Source organism: Rousettus aegyptiacus, unplaced genomic scaffold (genome assembly GCF_014176215.1).
Source record: "Rousettus aegyptiacus isolate mRouAeg1 unplaced genomic scaffold, mRouAeg1.p scaffold_m13_p_8, whole genome shotgun sequence".
NCBI classification, from domain to species: Eukaryota; Metazoa; Chordata; class Mammalia; order Chiroptera; family Pteropodidae; genus Rousettus; species Rousettus aegyptiacus.
Window position 1 is genome coordinate 82,387,750 of NW_023416311.1, and position 13,192 is coordinate 82,400,941.

Sequence of the window (13,192 nt, forward strand, 5' to 3'; positions counted from 1 at the left end):
GCTCTTGTTAATCTCATTTGCCTCTCAGTTTCTCAAGGATTTTACCCAGACGTCCACTGTAGACTTATCACGTTTACTTGTTTATACATAGCATCTACCTTCCGCTCTTCAAAAGAGGGAGCTGGGTCTTACTGACCATGGTAGTGAGTACTCTGGATCTGGTCACCCAGTAAGCCCAGTACGATGCGTGAAAATGAAATGAAAGTAGTAAAATAATTTGTGTGCCTTTGCTCCCAAAGAGCCAGAATCATCTACCTAGGCTTTTAAGTTAGAAATGCCTGCTCCACCTCACCCCCCTTGACACCTGCCTCCACTAGCTATCCACTGCTGAAGGATGGTGATCTGAATTTGGGAACAAGGAAAGAGCTAGAAGAGGGCTGGAAAGAAAAGAAGAAAGAAAAAAAAGAAAGAAAGAAAGAAAGAAAGAAAGAAAGAAAGAAAGAAAGAAAGAAGGATGAGGAGTGTAGGGGCTTGAGTGTCGTATTTCTTTGTTCTTTCTTGCTTCCTTCTGTCCTTAGTCCGTCCTGTCCTTCCTTCCTCCTTCCTTCCTCCTTCGTCCTTCCTCCTTCCTTCCTTCCTTCCTTCCTTCCTTTCCTTCCTTCCTTCCTTCCTTCCTTCCTTCCTTCCTTCTCCTCCCTCCCTCCCTCCCTCCCTCCCTCCCCTCCCTCCCTCCCTCCCCTCCCTCCCTCCCTCCCTCCCCCCCTCTCTCCCTCCCGTCCTCTCCGAGACAGAGAGAAAGGGAAGAAAGACAAGTAAATGCCTAGCTGTCAACGTCCCTCTTTGATGTTAGACATTTCTTTAGATATGCTTTGTATGATAATAGGATAATAAAGGACTCTGAGTCCTACTTTTGGATGCTCCTACTTTATCTTTTATGCAACCATATATGTAAACTATGTCTAAAGTGCCAGGTGCCAATCTGCAACAGAAAACCATCCAGCTTTTTCAACATCAAAAAGATGGAAAATGGGTCACAGAGATGCTGCTTGGAGGTGGGCAGATCAACCATTTCTGGTGTCAGACTGCTGCGAGAGCCCAAAATAAACTTATTTGGATTATTTGTTACAATAAGCAGCCTCCCTGACCAAGACACTTGGGTGAGATTTTCGTTCTCTAGAAAGTTTTTCCTGTGTAGTCAGGAAAAATGGTTGTCACTAGCTCCAGGCTGACCTGGTTCCAACAGAAAGAGAGTTTCTTTCTCTTCCTGCCCACAGATTAATGCCCAAACAGCTCTAATTACCATTGACCTATGGTCCTATTCCTGTACCACTTATGGCGTCTAAGGTGATGAAAGCATGTGACTTAGTGGGTATAAGCTTGAACTCTGAAGCTAGACTGCCTGGATTAGCAACCAGGCTCTATCATGTTCTAGCTGGAATACATTACACTGGCTACTTAACATCCCCATGCCTCAATTTCCCCACATGTAAAAGGGGAACAATAATAGTACATTCTGGCATTATTGCGAGCAGCCAATGAGTTCATTTGTAAAGTGACTGGTACAATTACTTACACAACACTAGTCCTGCCGAGTCAATTGTCTACCACAGTGACTAACAATATATACATGCTGAGAGATGTAACTGAAATAAATACTAGGAGTAGAAATGCTTTGTAGTTTACAAAGTGCTTTTTCTTTTTTCCCATTTGATTCTTGCTTCAATCCTACAAGGAGGTTATAGAGGACACAGAGGCTCAACTAACCCTTGACCATATATTTAGTAAATGGCAGTGATGCATATTGAACGCAGGACTTAGGAGCTTTCCAAGATACCCTGAGTGGTACGGATATCACTAAAGAGGTGATCATTGCAGGCACAGGCTGGCCTGAGCAGCTCGATAATGCTACTGGATGAAACAGCTCTTTGTGATGTGTGATTCGAAGTAATCCTCAGGAAACGATTTACTGGGTGCTGTGAGGCACCGTTGCCTGTTCGTTAGGGACCTGGCATCCAGAAGCACATAGATCTTGTCCTGCTTCCATCTGTTTAGGTGCTCATTGGCTTCATGTTTGGGATGGCCATGGTGCTTGACCTCTGGGAATATTACCCAGTGTTCAGAAGTCTATATAGAGAGGCTCATTAACTAAATAGCACAAACAGGTTGGAAATACAAAATGATCTGCACACAAAAGAGAATCTCTAATTCAAATACAAGGCTGCCACCTCCCTCTTTTTTTTAAGACTCTGACTGGAGTTTATTCGTGTTGATTAATTTATTCATGGTGTGGCGAGTCTTTAGACCAGGCCAATGTAAATAGAAGTTAGAGGCAAGAACTTGGGTATCCAGTACAGATCTGTTTTGTTTTTGTTTTTCTGTTTTTGAGTATCAGACTAGTTTTTGTTCAGGACCCATGAAGGCAAATAGATATAAAACACACAAAAAAAGCTAATATGCCCAGACCAACCCCTAAATTAGAGGATGAGGAAAAGGGAAAGTTGCTTGTAGGGAAGGAATGTGTCAGGGCTGTGTGACGACCTAGATTGTGGTCGAGTCTCCCACAGGGAAGTCATCACCTCCTTCTTTCCCCATATTTACATGCTGCTCCATCCATCAAGGGATGGTCTATTTCTTTTCCCTTTGAATCTGAGCCGGCCTTGAGAATTACTTTGATGAATAGAATGGGATAAATGCCAGTAAGCCAATTCTAGGTCTACCTTTTAAGAAGTTAGGCAGCTTTTACTTTCCCTCGGGGAAGCCAGACTCCAGGCTGTAAAGAAGCAGGGTGTAGATTACCACAGAAGGAACAACCGTATGCAAAGAGAGAAACGATGCGGAGGAACACTGAAATACAAGGCATGTGTGTGAAGAAGCCTTTTGGCCTTTCTAGCCCAGCCTGGCTACCAGCTGAATGCAGCTGAGTTAGTGATCTCAGCCAACACTGTGTGGAGCAGAATTGCCCAACCAAGTCCTGACTCAACAGAGTATCTGACTCATAGATTTGTGAGACAAAATAAATTGTTGTTGTTTTAGTCAGTAAGTAATGGAGTGGCTTGTTACAGGGCAATAGGCCTTCCTGAATGTGCTGTTCGCCTCAGTAGCTACTGGAGTAGCTCTTGACTAACCTGGCCTATATTCTTGACATTAATCCTGGAATGATGACAGTGGAAAGTCAACCAAAGCACGTAAAAGTTGCAGAAGGGTATTAGTACTTTCAAAGATGGAACCCTTAGGATTACAGCTTCATTCCATTTTTTCTCTTCTAAAATAGCATCCTCTAGAGGATCACTGGATAATCATTTGCTGGGTCCATTCGAGTGAATCCCAAATCTTCCTTCAATTCCATCTGGAAAATACTTACTGAGCCCCTTCTTTGTACCAGGTTCTCTCCTGGGACCTGGAGGCACAACCCTGGACATGAGAGAGAGGGCTCCTGCTCTAATGGAACTGAGATTCCAATAGGGGAGCCAAAAAAATTTTACAAATATGAGTGGCGTCATGAAAGGGGATGTATAGAGAGCAAAAAGCGGGAAAGTTTCTGGAAGGAAGTAAACTTTAGGTTGAGATTGGATGAGGAGTAGAATCAGCCAGCTGAAGCATTAAGAGAGGCAAAGAAGGGAGCCAGAGCCAGGCAGAGGCAGCAGGAAGAACAACAGAGGCAGTCACTGGAGGGGGAGGGACTGGCCCCAACTCTCCGGAGCTGAGGGATCTGTTGTCACACGGCGTACGCAGGTTCGCTGCACTGAGCAGCCATTTCCAGGCTCTCCTTGTTTTCACTCTCCTTCCAGAATCGAGGCCCATTCAGGAGCTTGAAATGATTCTGTGGGTGTTTCCTTTTTTTCTAGTCCGATCCTCTTTCCCTTCTTGATGCAGGTTCTGCTCTGATTCTCTCCGCTATTCAGTTCACTTAATTTGCCCAGTCAGTCAGGGTCCCATGGGCTCTGCTTACAGTGATCCTGTGACCAGCTTTTTCTTTGGTCCCGGGTACTTAAGTTTTTATTGTTTTCCTGAGCTCAGTCTTCTTTTGAATGAGCACACATGAATTCATTCCCATTCTCTTTCTGTCTTTCTGTCTTTCCCATTCTCTTTAACACATTCCCTCCCCCACCCCCTCGCCCACACACACACTCACACTGGTGTCAACAACATCTTTTCACTTCAAGACTTCATACTATCTCATTTTCTTTTCAAAACACTAGAGTGGAAAGGTTATAGCTGTCTGGGATTTTTCCCTCCTGAGTCATCTAACAATGACTCTACCACTTATTTAAGATTATGAATCAATAAGTCACCTTTCTTATCTGAGATTCAGTTTCATCATTTATAAACTGGCAAAAATTATACCTGTCCTCTCAAAGTGTTAGTATAAGGAAAAATGGATGTACACTCATAAAAATACTATTCAAATAGTTTTCTTATTACTCTTTCTGGTCAGAGAATCCTAAGTAGCCTGTGTCTGATAAAGCATGACTCGTGATATTGAAAAGGTTAAAACAACAACTGCAGTGAAACTCATCACCCAGGTAGAAGCTGGTCCATGTGAAAGGCAGCTTCAGCCTCAGGCAATGATTATAGATTATTTAGTGAACATCTAAAGGCTGAGGATGCTTGACAACATGCTTGGTGGATGGTCAGAATAGCACTGTGCAGGTGGTGGGAACTTAACGAATACATTCTGCTCTTGTAGATGTCGATGATGATGGCAATGATCATATCAAAGATCATGACACATATGAAGGTTGGTATTTGAAAGCTTGGTGATGATTGCTAAGATTTAGTCATTTTTCTAATAATGCTCTCTGAGGTCACTTCATAGCTAGATTCGCTGATAAGTGGGCAGTTATTTTCCACTGATCTGTGTCTACTCTTGGCTTTCCAGTTTACTGGCTGACTGTAGAGCTAAACAGCAGATATTTGCGGTGGAATCTTGCTGGTCGGCTGAACATTGCACCTGACAGCTTGTCTGAGGGGCCACAGACAATTGACCACGTAGCTCTCCTTCAATGAATCAGTTTTCCAGGAAATCAATGGTGGGCTGATGTTTTCTGAAATAATCTTGTGGGCCACATGGTTCTAGACACATGACTACATTGACTGTACAGTCACATTTCCAGGCAAATAATCAGAAGAATCTTAAAGAAAAACTAGATGAAACGGGATAGTAACCAAGTGACTTGATAGTCATCAAGTACTACTCATCTGGACATCTCTGGTGGCAATTAAAGCTCCTGGAAAAAATATATTGAGATTTTCATGCAGCCACAGTACAATTTAAAATGTTACTAACATTTTAAAAATAAATTAACTAATGTTCTGGTGACAACTCACATCCTGCTTTATTTTTAAAGTATCCTTTGTTTCTCTAGGCTGTGTAGCAGGGCTACAGTACCAATATAATAATAATCCCTGCTTTCACTCCATAAGTGAAATCTCTCAATTTTTAGAGGTGCCCATTGCCACAGACTGAAAAATAATCCTCTGTATTTTTCAAGGGCATCTGGGATCTGACCTGTGCTTACTAATGGTGAATACTTCTCTTTCCTTATACCTTTATTACCCTTACTGGAGCTCCCAGTCTCTGGGAGATGAGGCTGTTCGGTGTCTTGGCCAAAGCTGTTCTAGGCATCTGAGAATGGGTTTATGTCCCATCTCAGCTGTGTGGCCCTGCGTGACCATGCATCTGACCCTTTGTGCCCAAGGCTGGTTCACAGTTAAATTCTCTTCGCTTTATATTTTTGCCTGTGGCAATCTCACGACTACAGTTATTAGTCTGTATAGGTTCAGTAGTTCAACATTCATTCAACAAATATTTACTGAGTGCTCACTATGTGCCCAGCACTGTTCTTGATACTTGCTGAAACATACATACACATACACACACACACACACAACAGGAGATGGACAATAAACAACAATAATTTGACAAACAAAAAAATATGTAGAATATCAGAGGTTGATAAACGCTGAGGAGAAAAACAGAACAGGAAAAGGAGAATCAGTGAGGGGTGGCATTACTGTCATTTGAGAGAGGGGTTGGAGGAAGTCTTGATGAGAACATGATGTTTGAGAAAAGTCCTAAAGTAGAGAAGGGAGTGAACCGTGAGGGTCATTGGAAAGAGAGCTCCAAGCAGAGGAAACAGCCAGGAGCGTGGCCCATGATCCTAGGCCAGCCTTTGTGAGGATTTGGGCTTTTACTCAGAGAGAAGGGGATCCATTGCAGGGTTGTAGCTGAAGAGCAATCTGAATTATGTTTTAAAAGGCTCACGTTGTCTGTGGTGTTGAGAATAAAAGTGGGGGAGGGAGGGTTGCAAAAACACAAACAGCCAGACTGTTAAGAGGCACCTGCCATAATCAGGACAAAAAGTGATGGTGGATCTGACCAAGTAATCAAAACTGGGATGATTTTTAAGTCACTGCCAACACGATGGGCAGTACGACTCCCAAATACACGTTGGTCTCTCTCCCAAGCACCGACCGGTCCCACAATTTTAAACTGTACCTGGACAACTCCATCTGGATGTCTTTTCAATGCTCTGAATTTATCATGCCGCTGCCCCCTCCCACTCCAGTCACCGCTCCTCTTAGTACTTTTCCCCCTGCACATAGAACCTTAGAATCACGTGAAAGTCTTCCTCACTCTCACATGTAATAGATGGTAAGTCCTAAAGATTCTTTCCGCATTGCCATTTGAATCCACACTTCCGTTCTAGTTCTACTTTCATAACTGTAGTTAGACTTTCTTTATCTCTCTCTCTCTGAAAGATTCAATTCCACAGATACTGAGTGTCTGTTATGAACAAGACCCTGATAGAAATGCAGGGAGAGGTTGATTGCACTGCCCCTGCAAAGAGACCGTAATGAGATAGGAAACCTCCAGCTGGTCACACAGCAGCATCTCCAAAGGTTGGACCCCAGGCTCTTGATTACACCAGGGAGGGAGCTGGTGCTCACAGCACCCATGAATGCTAATCTAGAAGAGGAGGGCTTGAGCAGTATTACATCTCTATTAGATCCCGGCTCTTGCTGAGTGCTTCTTTGGCCTGCAGCATAGAAGAACTACAATCATTATCCCAGAGAAACAGAACTTGCTGTAGTGGAAAAACCACAATCTTTGGATTTACAGAACTCAGAGCTTGAGTCTTCCCCATTCTCTCCAGGCCTTAGATGAGTTGCTTAATTCTCTCCAAGCACAATTCCTGGAGTTTAAAGATAATAAATATAAAGTGGCTTGCACAGAGTCAGTCTTCGATAAACAGTAATGAATACTGGATATCAGGTTTCCCCCTTTTGATTAACTTTTTATAATACCATTAGATTCATATACTACACAGTCCTTAGACTGTTGTATTCTGCATGGTAATTTACCTTTAAAAAAAACCTCAAGGCAGTAAATGTAATGTATGGGTGTGCTTTTATATATATACATATTTAAGCTTTTGATGTTCTTAATCCTTTTTGCCAACAGAAATCACCTTTTCTTTCTTTAAAGATAACACATGGAAGGAAAATTTTTTTCACCTTTTTCCTTTTTAGATAATGCGGTAAATTTGCAAATATTAATTATATGTCTGAAATGCCCCTTGGGCTGAGAAATAGGAGTTACAAAGATATATTTGTCTCTCGCTTTCAAGGGTCTTATACTCCAATGGGAAAGAAGACTATATTCATATATGAAACAATTAGAGTAATAAAACTGCAAGAGAAAAACTGAGCAATGAGATGATCATTTGAAAAAATAAAAGAAGGCTCTGTGGAAACCACAGAACTCACGCTGAGTACCAAAGATGAAATGGATTGGCTATGTGGATGGTGGGGAGAGGGAAGTCCAATTTGAATTAATGATACTCTGTTTTGTTATCTTTAACTCCCTGTAATAGTCTGCTTTCCTATTGTATGTTTCCTTCTGAAAATTCTGCATGAACACTGATATATTCTATTGAATTTAGAAATTCAGTTTAGTGCCTTTATGCAATCACTCCTGCAGGAGCCCTCTGCAACACCTAGCTAGGGAATTTCAGCTCTCCCTGTCATTTACTGCTATTTCCCTGTTGAGAGTAGGACCTGCATTAGGCAAACAAAGCCTGATAAAGAAGCTGGGGTCACATAACAGCTTTTCTTTCCTCTGGGAGTTTTCAAACACCCAAGCAAAGCAAAGTTTTCCCCATGGAACCCAAGCTACTTAGGTTTCCAGTTTGAAGTCAGAAGGTTCCTATTATGCAATTTGTTCCCACTATTTTTCTCACTTCACGTTGGAATGTTGATCTTAAGCAACTGTCTCTTCTATGAAAAATACACAGAGCATCTTTTAACACAATATCCCTTTTCATTTCATTTGGCTGAGTAACTTTACAAAAGGGAATTTATAACTTGTCAACTGAATCCTGGTTCATCTCACTTAAATTTAAAGAGACTAGATTACTGTTTTCCTTCCTTTTCCTAGAAGTGAGACCTAAACTCAATCTTATTTCATAGAACTTGTTGGACAAAAGTCTGGGTCCAAAGACAGCACTTTTAAAGTAGCGGAGGCCTCTTTTCTTAAAACCTAATTGCGCCCTCAAGTGGTACATTGCATTTCGAGATCCTAAATCTTAACCCTTCCAGAAGCTTTGTTTCTTAGAAATTGGAGAACTTAGTTTTTCAATAATCCAAGCTATCAGTTAGTTTTATTATCTTTTAAGATGGCTATTAAAATTATCCCTTATTAGCCTCCGATCCCTGAAGCACTGGAGATCTTTCTTTGTTACCTTCTGCCATGAGAACGAAACTTCGACGCACGTACCAATGCTACAGAGCACAACTGATGGTTTCTCAATGCATTCTCGTGGAAGGGTGAGTTGGCTCTTGGAATTAGTGATTCATGCTGAATTGATATTTCAGCAAGGGAGGGACTTAAAAAAAAAAACGGCTAAATGTTTGGAAACTCAACGTAGTGTGTCCTTCCGCCTACATGTGCAGTTTTAAGAAGGTGCAATGACCTATGCTTCACAAGGTAGTAAATAGTGCTGAATTCTTTGATTTTCTCTCAGATGCTAGTGGTCAAGTTACTAGTGGAATGATTGAACCACTTCGGTCATTATTTTTCAAGGCTTATTTTGAACATAAAATCTTTGAAGCATTGTAAGTAGATGGGTTCAGAGCTTCCCACAGGCTGGCGGCCCAATATCTGTTTCCTGGATGTTTTTATACTCATGTGGCCCAAGGAATTAGCTCCCTTGAGGCGGGGAAGCGCTGCACGTCCCCTCACTCAGTCAGGCTGAGTGGTTTGATCAAAAGTCAGCACAGGCCTAGCCTGGCACATATGAACATGGTCGGTGGTCTGGAAGGGCAAATAGTTTCACAATCAGCCAGAGGAAGAACCCAGAATGAGTCTCAGGGTTTCGCTTTCCAAATAATTTTCACATTTTATATGGACCCCACAAAAGGGTCAAAGCAATTATCTGAAAGCTTAAAAACGAGAGGCATAAGAAAGAAGAGCTTTAATAATGTCCCTTCTCCGCTTTGAGAATAAAGGATCAATTTCAATAGAGTGTCATGGAGATTTATGCACAAGTTGGTTCATTGGTTTCGTAAACACCAGAAGAGTTTTGTTGTTATTGCTAAGCTCACTGATATTCCCAGGACAGCAGAGTTGATACCACTTTAGTTATGGGAATATAAGTTGCCACACTGACTTGGTAGACAAAAAGAAGCTGGAAGAGACAAGAAAGAAAAAACACAAATTTTGGAGTGTGTTTAGTTAGCACAGTAGAGAAAGAGTTCCCTGGTTCTCACACTGTCTCTTCAGGAAAGAGAGCTGTGAACTCTTGCCACACAAAGCTCTTTGCATAAAGTTAACAGACTAGAAGATTGTAGGGGTTTCGTGATGAAGGAGGTAGCCTCATGACCCATGCTTTCACATAAATTTGTGTGGATGGGGGGCGAAGGGACAACATCCATAAAGGACAGGACATCCCTTCTAGCTTTTCAGTGCAGTGCTGAGCGAACAGTGGGGAAAGGATTGAGACCTGGAGATTACTGGGATTTAGGCTCATGATTCACACTGGCCACTGGAGGGCGCCCCTGTGCAATTATCATTGTCCACAAGCCCAGACTCTACTTCAAGTCATATAATTGCAGCGTCAGATGTATTGAAGGATTTCTCAGCCTCAGCACTGTTGATATTTTGGACCAGATAATCTTTATGGTGAGACTGCCCTGTACATTGTAGCAGTGTAACAGCATATCTGGGCTCTAATCATTAAGTGCCAGTAGCCTCTTCTCCCTGCCCCAGTCATGACAAAAACTATTGCCAGACATTGCCAAATGTTCCCTGAGGGAAAAATCACCCTTGATTAACAAGCATTTGTGGTCTGAACGTTGGTTCGAGGCATCAGTTACTCCATTGTTCTAAGGCTCAAGTCTCATTCCCTAAACTCTTGTTTAGCCTGGGGTTAAGGGACAAACTCATTAAAACACACACACACAAAAGTTGCTCTGGACAACTTCTGCCATCATTTCCCAGTTAAATCCCAGATACAGGGCTCCCAGTCTTATATAAGTGTAAATCTCACCTGCTCTCTGTCCCCTCTCTGCAGAGCCTCCTCCTCCAGCTCCAGTGTCAAGTGCAGACTACAAGGAAGTGAAGCATTTTGTCAACTAATTTGCACTAAGTTTTGTATCTCATCGGGAATACTTCTGCATCATTACACTGATAGGTAACACATTTAAAATGAAAGAATTGCCTGAGAGAAGGTGTAGTTTAAATGTAGTAAATGACTCTCTAACAGCAGAATTCCAAGTACCATGGAGTCTGCAAAATGGGAATATTAATAGTATTTATTTCATAAAGTTATAATGTGGATTAATTAAGTAAAGCACTTATAATCATGCCTGGCAAAAGGTAAACACTCTTAAAATATTAGTTATTTTGTTTTATTAATTTTATTATCTAGCCAAGAGGTGCGTGTTGGAAGAGGTTGGCTAGCCTACCAACTTCCTATAAAACTATTCTTGTCTCTAACATCTAACCTTCATGCCATATCCAGATACCTGGTACAGGCCCACCAATGCAGCAGAGCTCAAAGCTCTTCCCCTTTAAGTCACCTTTGAACGTTCCACCAGAAATCATTGAATAAATGCATGAGCTATAAAGAAAATGCAAACAAATTTCCATTTTGTGTGTGTGTGAAGCACCTGCACCATGTAAGGCGCCTTGAGGCTATCTAGAGTGTGAGACATAATTGTATAATTAATCAATGCGTGGACACAGCAGGGCGTCATGAGAGTAGTGGAGAGTACAGGGTGTGCCGGAGTGACGAGGAGGGAGAGCCGACTTCCCACACGGCAGCTTGCCGGGAAGGGCACTCGGGGACTGGGAGCCGTGGGGGTGGAAGGTAGAATATTCTGAGCCTTTATTTTGGGCCCTGAGTTATTGTTGTGTCACCAGGAAGCAGCTGCCCCTCAATCAGAGGCCAGTGGAAGTCTCATGTATGCCGTTTTCACAGCAACGTCTGTAGAGTCTGAAACCTCAAATTCACATAAAGCCCAAATAGCCTGTTTTAAACCTTCCAGTCATGCTTCCTGCATTCGTGTTCTCGCTGGTTCTGAGAAATGCCCCATGGAGAGTAAATGAACCAAATCACAAGTTTTGCTGAGCCAAAGAAATAGGAACCCTCATGAAAGTGCACAGCTATGGCCTAATTTTCTCAGTCCCTTCCAATTCAAGCAGAGGTGTGTGTGTGTGTGTGTGTGTGTGTGTGTGTGTGTGTGTGTGTGTGTGTGTGTGTCTGACAAACAGAGACAGACAGTGACAGAGACAGACAGAGATTGATTCCCATCCCTTGGAAGGAAGATGAGGGCTACCCATAAGTGAGGGGCAGTAGCAACAGAAAGTCAATGTTTTAGTCTTTGAATTAACTTACTTTAAAATAACTTGCATAAACAATGTGCTTTTTGTGTACACGTTACCTCTAATATTCATCCTAGAGGTGATTAGTAATCTTTGAAACTCAGAAGGTTATTAACTAGTTATGCAGAATCCTAAACAGAAACCTAAACCCCAAGAGCAGAATTTCTTGGCACTTAATATATTTTTATTGAAAGAAAATCTAAGAGGGTATGTTAACTATCATAAGAGATATGAGATAAATTTAAGTGGTGACATGCATGGTGCGAGACAGAGTTTGATTGAGAATATTTTAAAGGACTCACAGCCCTTGAATGAACAATGTTTAAGAATCTGATAAGTCCACGACTTTAATAACTGCTTTCCAGATCCCAAATCCCTTTGCCCTGCTTCTGCTGGCCACAAATAAGACTTTATCATTGAACTTGACCACAAAAATGGGCATTCACTCACTTTGGAATGGGCCTATCACACAAGGGTGATCATGTGAACAGGGCAGAGAGTGGAACCGCTTCCGCCACAAACAAGCTGAGGGACTGCATTGTAACTTTGGGTAGAATTTGTCCTTTTCATTGTTCTGCCACCTGGTAGTGAGCTTGTGGTGAAGGGGATGTCTAACCCAACCCACTCGCAACCACCAGAGGCTCAGCTTCTGATATTTACCACAAAGAACTGGACATTTCCTGAATGGCCAGACGGACTTTGGCCAGTTTGCAGCAGAATAAACAGCCCTCCAATGCCAGATGTGGGGATGGGGTGCTGCTGGTCAAGACAGTTTATTCAAGTCCCATTTGGGAATAGAGGCTTTTGGCTTCCTGAGGAGGGGGGACACTGAGCTCCCATATTCTGTGAAGTGAGTGATGAGTGAGCTATCATCAGGGTCTCTTAGATCCTAAGAAAGATCAATGAGGGGCCTCAGAGCAGCAGACATTGTAGGTTTTTCACAGCTGTTTTTGGGCTATTGCATCATCAGATGACATTTTCCAAGTGGCCAAAGATGGTGGGTGCATCACAGATGCCCCAGCAGAGTGTCTGGCACAGGGCTGCGGGGATGGGAGGCAGCATGGCATCGTGCCCAAGGGTTCAGGTTTCACAGAGATGTGGCTTCTAGTCTTGACAGTCTTACTAGTACAACAGGAAGAGAAACAGGAAGGAGATTCCCACCACATCCCGCAGGTTCTTGAGTCAGATCTCCCTAGATAACAGTCCTTCTTCCTCATGGTGCAAAACAGAAGCTGTCACCTAATTCCTGAATAAGAAGGAGAGATGACGGGGTTACAGGGCCAGAGGAATGAGAGAAAGGCAAGTATATTTTAATGCTGTTACTTGGAATGCTGCCTCTCACAGTTTTGGCAACTGTTTCTGTGA